A 9,665-nucleotide genomic window follows, 5' to 3' on the forward strand; every position below is an offset into this window, starting at 1 on the left:
TGCCTGCAGATGCCTCCTTGGCTGTCCCCAAACGGTATCAAACCAACACCCACGGGAAGCTGTAAGCATAGAGGACATGCCTGCACCCCATTGGACTTACCTGTGTGGGTTAAACCCGGGTTATTTGACAACCTATGGCGGTGATGGTTCTGCTCAGGCAGAGCAGTGCTGATGCTCCTCATAAAGCTGTCGCTGCTGTGAAGGTTCTAGGTGACATCACAAATCCCTATGGTTACATACACAACAAAGCTGGGTTGTTGTTGTTTACACTCTGCAAGGCCTGTGGAAGTGAGTGACATCATAGCACTGTAGTTCTGAGGGTTCTAGATGGATGCAACAATCTCCTGTTGCTTCTATGAAGGCCATAATAGACGACATCACCAAACAGCTCCATAGTCACATACACAGCAAAGGAGAGATGTTGTTTACACCTAGTGATGTCAGTGGTATTGAGTGACATCACAGCACAGTGCTAAGGCTCCTGGGCCTGGACACAGCAGCGGCTGCAATATCTCAACGGAGAATACGTTTATATATATGTGTGTGTGTGCGCGTATATATATATATATATATATATATATATATTTCTCCGCCGAAATCACTTTTAAACCCATTTCCACCTTTTTTTCCCTTCTCTTCCTCTTACTTTTTTTTCACGTTTTTTTTACGTTTTTCTCCTTTTCGCCTCTTTTCTGGGCGTATTATTCTTCTTTTTCTTCTTTTTTTTCGTCTAATGCATACCCCATCAGTGCAGCAATGCTTATTCAATACCGCCAGCAGATGGAGACACTGGGGGATAATTTTCTAAGGATTTATACTGATTTTTCCTGTCTGAATTTGTCGCACAGAAAGTTGCAGGCCAAATATGTGTGACATTTCTGCGACTTTAGCTTCTAGAGCATTTTTACAACATTATACATAGGTGCTGAATACATAAAAAGCGACTGTTCAGCGACAGACAAGTCGCATCGGCTGAAAGTAGGCCAGAATGTCAGTCCATGTTGGAGCAGGTTTAGATACAGTCTAAAGTATAGATCTCAAAGTCTGTGCACAGAATTTAGCAAGGGCCTCGCACCTTCTGATGCATCAGGTAGGTGCACAATAGCATAGCCTAACCCTCTGTACTTTGGTCTATATTGATGCGGGACATAGACAGCCAGCTGATGACCAATCCATTAGTGCAATGGATGGCTGGAAGCATTTGTCTTTGCCTTTGCAATACCACAGAAGCAATGCATGGTCAATGTACAGCAATGACACACCTGTGTGAACAGCCAGGAGACCCCCCCCCCCCCCCATGTTATGTTACATAGTTACATAGTTAGTACGGTCGAAAAAAGACATATGTCCATCAAGTTCAACCAGGGAATTAAGGGGTAGGGGTGTGGCGCGATATTGGGGAAGGGATGAGATTTTATATTTCTTCATAAGCATTAATCTTATTTTGTCAATTAGGAACATTCAGCACCCACCCGCTATCAAGGCAGCTGCCTATCATGTCATGCCCTACCTGCACAGGTGTGCTGGCTACTCAAATGATCCAATTAAGGAGGCCATTTAGTCAGCAGCAGCAGAAGTCCTGTGCCTGGACGCTCCAACAGCGGCCAGACACAAGCAGAAGCAGAAGCAGCAGAAGCAGCAGCAGCACCACCTTTTGTTTTTTGGCTGCAGCAGCAGCAAGGCCCACAGGGCTGGCTAGCTGGCTAGCCAGCAAGCAGGTAGCAATGAAAGTAGGAATCTTTCTTTTTAACCCTGTAAGGGGGTGGTGCACTGTACCCGAAGATACTGCCATATCGGGTCAATGCATAGGGCGACGGAAGCAAGCTTCGAAATCGGCCCCCGTTCTCAAAAATCCATTTAATATATGGTCCCCAGATAGGGGACGTATCAGATATTAAACTGATAAGAACAGATACTACACTTGATCTTAGCCAAAAGGCCGAGAAGCGATAACCGTGAAAGGGGCGGGCCCAACAAGGTGCCCTTCATGGGCACTATCACTGCTTGCTGTCAGGGAGGCTGCCAGACAATTTTCCATGCACACTCTGGGCTGTGGGGCAGTCAACCACCAGTACACACAGCAGAACCTAAACCCATACCATTATTGCTAAGCAGCAAGACAGGGGCCCATTGCACTCCCATGGGGCCTTTTTAATTGCAATCCATAACCCGGATTTGCCAGGAACCCTTCTTACTCCTCCTACTTGCATGTGACACTGGGCTTAGGATCTGCATAGGAAACACACACACAAGCACACACCTACCTTTGTTGCCTGCAGATGCCTCCTTGGCTGTCCCCAAACGGTATCAAACCAACACCCACGGGAAGCTGTAAGCATAGAGGACATGCCTGCACCCCATTGGACTTACCTGTGTGGGTTAAACCCGGGTTATTTGACAACCTATGGCGGTGATGGTTCTGCTCAGGCAGAGCAGTGCTGATGCTCCTCATAAAGCTGTCGCTGCTGTGAAGGTTCTAGGTGACATCACAAATCCCTATGGTTACATACACAACAAAGCTGGGTTGTTGTTGTTTACACTCTGCAAGGCCTGTGGAAGTGAGTGACATCATAGCACTGTAGTTCTGAGGGTTCTAGATGGATGCAACAATCTCCTGTTGCTTCTATGAAGGCCATAATAGACGACATCACCAAACAGCTCCATAGTCACATACACAGCAAAGGAGAGATGTTGTTTACACCTAGTGATGTCAGTGGTATTGAGTGACATCACAGCACAGTGCTAAGGCTCCTGGGCCTGGACACAGCAGCGGCTGCAATATCTCAACGGAGAATACGTTTATATATATGTGTGTGTGTGCGCGTATATATATATATATATATATATATATATATATATATATATATATATTTCTCCGCCGAAATCACTTTTAAACCCATTTCCACCTTTTTTTCCCTTCTCTTCCTCTTACTTTTTTTTCACGTTTTTTTTACGTTTTTCTCCTTTTCGCCTCTTTTCTGGGCGTATTATTCTTCTTTTTCTTCTTTTTTTTCGTCTAATGCATACCCCATCAGTGCAGCAATGCTTATTCAATACCGCCAGCAGATGGAGACACTGGGGGATAATTTTCTAAGGATTTATACTGATTTTTCCTGTCTGAATTTGTCGCACAGAAAGTTGCAGGCCAAATATGTGTGACATTTCTGCGACTTTAGCTTCTAGAGCATTTTTACAACATTATACATAGGTGCTGAATACATAAAAAGCGACTGTTCAGCGACAGACAAGTCGCATCGGCTGAAAGTAGGCCAGAATGTCAGTCCATGTTGGAGCAGGTTTAGATACAGTCTAAAGTATAGATCTCAAAGTCTGTGCACAGAATTTAGCAAGGGCCTCGCACCTTCTGATGCATCAGGTAGGTGCACAATAGCATAGCCTAACCCTCTGTACTTTGGTCTATATTGATGCGGGACATAGACAGCCAGCTGATGACCAATCCATTAGTGCAATGGATGGCTGGAAGCATTTGTCTTTGCCTTTGCAATACCACAGAAGCAATGCATGGTCAATGTACAGCAATGACACACCTGTGTGAACAGCCAGGAGACCCCCCCCCCCCCCCATGTTATGTTACATAGTTACATAGTTAGTACGGTCGAAAAAAGACATATGTCCATCAAGTTCAACCAGGGAATTAAGGGGTAGGGGTGTGGCGCGATATTGGGGAAGGGATGAGATTTTATATTTCTTCATAAGCATTAATCTTATTTTGTCAATTAGGAACATTCAGCACCCACCCGCTATCAAGGCAGCTGCCTATCATGTCATGCCCTACCTGCACAGGTGTGCTGGCTACTCAAATGATCCAATTAAGGAGGCCATTTAGTCAGCAGCAGCAGAAGTCCTGTGCCTGGACGCTCCAACAGCGGCCAGACACAAGCAGAAGCAGAAGCAGCAGAAGCAGCAGCAGCACCACCTTTTGTTTTTTGGCTGCAGCAGCAGCAAGGCCCACAGGGCTGGCTAGCTGGCTAGCCAGCAAGCAGGTAGCAATGAAAGTAGGAATCTTTCTTTTTAACCCTGTAAGGGGGTGGTGCACTGTACCCGAAGATACTGCCATATCGGGTCAATGCATAGGGCGACGGAAGCAAGCTTCGAAATCGGCCCCCGTTCTCAAAAATCCATTTAATATATGGTCCCCAGATAGGGGACGTATCAGATATTAAACTGATAAGAACAGATACTACACTTGATCTTAGCCAAAAGGCCGAGAAGCGATAACCGTGAAAGGGGCGGGCCCAACAAGGTGCCCTTCATGGGCACTATCACTGCTTGCTGTCAGGGAGGCTGCCAGACAATTTTCCATGCACACTCTGGGCTGGGGGGCAGTCAACCACCAGTACACACAGCAGAACCTAAACCCATACCATTATTGCTAAGCAGCAAGACAGGGGCCCATTGCACTCCCACGGGGCCTTTTTAAATGCAATCCATAACCCGGATTTGCCAGGAACCCTTCTTACTCCTCCTACTTGCATGTGACACTGGGCTTAGGATCTGCATAGGAAACACACACACAAGCACACACCTACCTTTGTTGCCTGCAGATGCCTCCTTGGCTGTCCCCAAACGGTATCAAACCAACACCCACGGGAAGCTGTAAGCATAGAGGACATGCCTGCACCCCATTGGACTTACCTGTGTGGGTTAAACCCGGGTTATTTGACAACCTATGGCGGTGATGGTTCTGCTCAGGCAGAGCAGTGCTGATGCTCCTCATAAAGCTGTCGCTGCTGTGAAGGTTCTAGGTGACATCACAAATCCCTATGGTTACATACACAACAAAGCTGGGTTGTTGTTGTTTACACTCTGCAAGGCCTGTGGAAGTGAGTGACATCATAGCACTGTAGTTCTGAGGGTTCTAGATGGATGCAACAATCTCCTGTTGCTTCTATGAAGGCTATAATAGACGACATCACCAAACAGCTCCATAGTCACATACACAGCAAAGGAGAGATGTTGTTTACACCTAGTGATGTCAGTGGTATTGAGTGACATCACAGCACAGTGCTAAGGCTCTTGGGCCTGGACACAGCAGCGGCTGCAATATCTCAACGGAGAATACGTTTATATATATGTGTGTGTGTGCGCGTATATATATATATATATATATATATATATATATATATATATATTTCTCCGCCGAAATCACTTTTAAACCCATTTCCACCTTTTTTTCCCTTCTCTTCCTCTTACTTTTTTTTCACGTTTTTTTACGTTTTTCTCCTTTTCGCCTCTTTTCTGGGCGTATTATTCTTCTTTTTCTTCTTTTTTTTCGTCTAATGCATACCCCATCAGTGCAGCAATGCTTATTCAATACCGCCAGCAGATGGAGACACTGGGGGATAATTTTCTAAGGATTTATACTGATTTTTCCTGTCTGAATTTGTCGCACAGAAAGTTGCAGGCCAAATATGTGTGACATTTCTGCGACTTTAGCTTCTAGAGCATTTTTACAACATTATACATAGGTGCTGAATACATAAAAAGCGACTGTTCAGCGACAGACAAGTCGCATCGGCTGAAAGTAGGCCAGAATGTCAGTCCATGTTGGAGCAGGTTTAGATACAGTCTAAAGTATAGATCTCAAAGTCTGTGCACAGAATTTAGCAAGGGCCTCGCACCTTCTGATGCATCAGGTAGGTGCACAATAGCATAGCCTAACCCTCTGTACTTTGGTCTATATTGATGCGGGACATAGACAGCCAGCTGATGACCAATCCATTAGTGCAATGGATGGCTGGAAGCATTTGTCTTTGCCTTTGCAATACCACAGAAGCAATGCATGGTCAATGTACAGCAATGACACACCTGTGTGAACAGCCAGGAGACCCCCCCCCCCCCCCCATGTTATGTTACATAGTTACATAGTTAGTACGGTCGAAAAAAGACATATGTCCATCAAGTTCAACCAGGGAATTAAGGGGTAGGGGTGTGGCGCGATATTGGGGAAGGGATGAGATTTTATATTTCTTCATAAGCATTAATCTTATTTTGTCAATTAGGAACATTCAGCACCCACCCGCTATCAAGGCAGCTGCCTATCATGTCATGCCCTACCTGCACAGGTGTGCTGGCTACTCAAATGATCCAATTAAGGAGGCCATTTAGTCAGCAGCAGCAGAAGTCCTGTGCCTGGACGCTCCAACAGCGGCCAGACACAAGCAGAAGCAGAAGCAGCAGAAGCAGCAGCAGCACCACCTTTTGTTTTTTGGCTGCAGCAGCAGCAAGGCCCACAGGGCTGGCTAGCTGGCTAGCCAGCAAGCAGGTAGCAATGAAAGTAGGAATCTTTCTTTTTAACCCTGTAAGGGGGTGGTGCACTGTACCCGAAGATACTGCCATATCGGGTCAATGCATAGGGCGACGGAAGCAAGCTTCGAAATCGGCCCCCGTTCTCAAAAATCCATTTAATATATGGTCCCCAGATAGGGGACGTATCAGATATTAAACTGATAAGAACAGATTTTTTTTTTTTTATCTAAAGCCGAGGAACGTGCTTTCGATTCACCCAAAGTGCAAGAAAAAGTGCAAACGTGTTACACTAAAAAAACGTGCACAAAGGATGCGGTCTATCGCAAGCCCTTCTCCGATAGGAGAGAGGCCCCCCAACAAACCTTACCCTTCGCCTCCGGACCAAGAGGTACCTGCGAGGTTCCAGGTTCGATGTCCCTTTTCGCCGAAGCTACTAGGAGACCACAAATGCTCCCGGCATCCCCCTTGGCGTTAGCCAAGGTATCTGCCCGCAGAGCCGATTACGGTAGGTACCCTGCGAAGCAGGAGTACCCGGGGTGTTTGCAGGGAGGTGCGGAACCTAATGGCCACACACACCTCCCCTAGACCGCCAGGAGGGACACCCAGAAGGGCTACCGCATCCTGACAAATCCTGTGAACACACAACACGCAAAAAGTGACACAGTGAGACAAAAAATAAATAAATAAGTGAATGTGTGCAGATATACTGCCCGGACATCCGGCCGGATCTATAAAAATTTCTCTGATCCTAGCCAGAAGGCCGGGAATCAAGAGGTGAGTGCCACAAGGTGAAGAGATTATGGTGCCCGTGCTTCAACTCAGTGAGCCTATTCTCCCAGTGAGTTTCGGCACCTCGGGGTCACCACTCCCCGAGGCACAAAAGTACCTCGGCTCTAGACCCTCTCAGCCTCATGGCGAGACCCGGAGGGAACAGGTCACATCGGGGCAGCCGTCGAGCTGATTCCTCAGAACCAGCCCCGGAAAGCCCTGGTACACCTGCATCCTCCATGCAGCACCCATCCCCACCAGCATGAAAACTGATAAGAACAGATACTACACTTGATCTTAGCCAAAAGGCCGAGAAGCGATAACCGTGAAAGGGGCGGGCCCAACAAGGTGCCCTTCATGGGCACTATCACTGCTTGCTGTCAGGGAGGCTGCCAGACAATTTTCCATGCACACTCTGGGCTGGGGGGCAGTCAACCACCAGTACACACAGCAGAACCTAAACCCATACCATTATTGCTAAGCAGCAAGACAGGGGCCCATTGCACTCCCACGGGGCCTTTTTAAATGCAATCCATAACCCGGATTTGCCAGGAACCCTTCTTACTCCTCCTACTTGCATGTGACACTGGGCTTAGGATCTGCATAGGAAACACACACACAAGCACACACCTACCTTTGTTGCCTGCAGATGCCTCCTTGGCTGTCCCCAAACGGTATCAAACCAACACCCACGGGAAGCTGTAAGCATAGAGGACATGCCTGCACCCCATTGGACTTACCTGTGTGGGTTAAACCCGGGTTATTTGACAACCTATGGCGGTGATGGTTCTGCTCAGGCAGAGCAGTGCTGATGCTCCTCATAAAGCTGTCGCTGCTGTGAAGGTTCTAGGTGACATCACAAATCCCTATGGTTACATACACAACAAAGCTGGGTTGTTGTTGTTTACACTCTGCAAGGCCTGTGGAAGTGAGTGACATCATAGCACTGTAGTTCTGAGGGTTCTAGATGGATGCAACAATCTCCTGTTGCTTCTATGAAGGCCATAATAGACGACATCACCAAACAGCTCCATAGTCACATACACAGCAAAGGAGAGATGTTGTTTACACCTAGTGATGTCAGTGGTATTGAGTGACATCACAGCACAGTGCTAAGGCTCCTGGGCCTGGACACAGCAGCGGCTGCAATATCTCAACGGAGAATACGTTTATATATATGTGTGTGTGTGCGCGTATATATATATATATATATATATATATATATATATATATTTCTCCGCCGAAATCACTTTTAAACCCATTTCCACCTTTTTTTCCCTTCTCTTCCTCTTACTTTTTTTTCACGTTTTTTTACGTTTTTCTCCTTTTCGCCTCTTTTCTGGGCGTATTATTCTTCTTTTTCTTCTTTTTTTTCGTCTAATGCATACCCCATCAGTGCAGCAATGCTTATTCAATACCGCCAGCAGATGGAGACACTGGGGGATAATTTTCTAAGGATTTATACTGATTTTTCCTGTCTGAATTTGTCGCACAGAAAGTTGCAGGCCAAATATGTGTGACATTTCTGCGACTTTAGCTTCTAGAGCATTTTTACAACATTATACATAGGTGCTGAATACATAAAAAGCGACTGTTCAGCGACAGACAAGTCGCATCGGCTGAAAGTAGGCCAGAATGTCAGTCCATGTTGGAGCAGGTTTAGATACAGTCTAAAGTATAGATCTCAAAGTCTGTGCACAGAATTTAGCAAGGGCCTCGCACCTTCTGATGCATCAGGTAGGTGCACAATAGCATAGCCTAACCCTCTGTACTTTGGTCTATATTGATGCGGGACATAGACAGCCAGCTGATGACCAATCCATTAGTGCAATGGATGGCTGGAAGCATTTGTCTTTGCCTTTGCAATACCACAGAAGCAATGCATGGTCAATGTACAGCAATGACACACCTGTGTGAACAGCCAGGAGACCCCCCCCCCCCCCCCCCATGTTATGTTACATAGTTACATAGTTAGTACGGTCGAAAAAAGACATATGTCCATCAAGTTCAACCAGGGAATTAAGGGGTAGGGGTGTGGCGCGATATTGGGGAAGGGATGAGATTTTATATTTCTTCATAAGCATTAATCTTATTTTGTCAATTAGGAACATTCAGCACCCACCCGCTATCAAGGCAGCTGCCTATCATGTCATGCCCTACCTGCACAGGTGTGCTGGCTACTCAAATGATCCAATTAAGGAGGCCATTTAGTCAGCAGCAGCAGAAGTCCTGTGCCTGGACGCTCCAACAGCGGCCAGACACAAGCAGAAGCAGAAGCAGCAGAAGCAGCAGCAGCACCACCTTTTGTTTTTTGGCTGCAGCAGCAGCAAGGCCCACAGGGCTGGCTAGCTGGCTAGCCAGCAAGCAGGTAGCAATGAAAGTAGGAATCTTTCTTTTTAACCCTGTAAGGGGGTGGTGCACTGTACCCGAAGATACTGCCATATCGGGTCAATGCATAGGGTGACGGAAGCAAGCTTCGAAATCGGCCCCCGTTCTCAAAAATCCATTTAATATATGGTCCCCAGATAGGGGACGTATCAGATATTAAACTGATAAGAACAGATACTACACTTGATCTTAGCCAAAAGGCCGAGAAGCGATAACCGTGAAAGGGGCGGGCCCAACAA

At 46.6% G+C, this 9,665-nt stretch overlaps 3 non-coding genes and 2 pseudogenes across 3 annotated transcripts; all 5 read right to left on the reverse strand.

Moving 5' to 3' along the window:
- Positions 1–1,760: 1,760 nt before the first annotated feature.
- Positions 1,761–1,951, reverse strand: LOC130323889 (U2 spliceosomal RNA). The gene has a single exon (XR_008869076.1). It is a non-coding gene; the product is annotated as a U2 spliceosomal RNA (small nuclear RNA).
- A 2,095-nt stretch (positions 1,952–4,046) lies between these two features.
- Positions 4,047–4,237, reverse strand: LOC130323890 (U2 spliceosomal RNA). The gene has a single exon (XR_008869077.1). It is a non-coding gene; the product is annotated as a U2 spliceosomal RNA (small nuclear RNA).
- Positions 4,238–6,328: 2,091 nt separating this feature from the next.
- Positions 6,329–6,507, reverse strand: LOC130323895 (U2 spliceosomal RNA; annotated as a pseudogene).
- A 692-nt stretch (positions 6,508–7,199) lies between these two features.
- LOC130323896 (U2 spliceosomal RNA) lies at positions 7,200–7,359 on the reverse strand (annotated as a pseudogene).
- A 2,089-nt stretch (positions 7,360–9,448) lies between these two features.
- On the reverse strand, positions 9,449–9,639 carry LOC130323893 (U2 spliceosomal RNA). Its single transcript, XR_008869079.1, has one exon. It is a non-coding gene; the product is annotated as a U2 spliceosomal RNA (small nuclear RNA).
- Between the last annotated feature and the right edge of the window lie 26 nt (positions 9,640–9,665).

The sequence above is a fragment of the Hyla sarda genome, unplaced genomic scaffold (assembly GCF_029499605.1).
Source record: "Hyla sarda isolate aHylSar1 unplaced genomic scaffold, aHylSar1.hap1 scaffold_2561, whole genome shotgun sequence".
Taxonomy (NCBI): Eukaryota; Metazoa; Chordata; class Amphibia; order Anura; family Hylidae; genus Hyla; species Hyla sarda.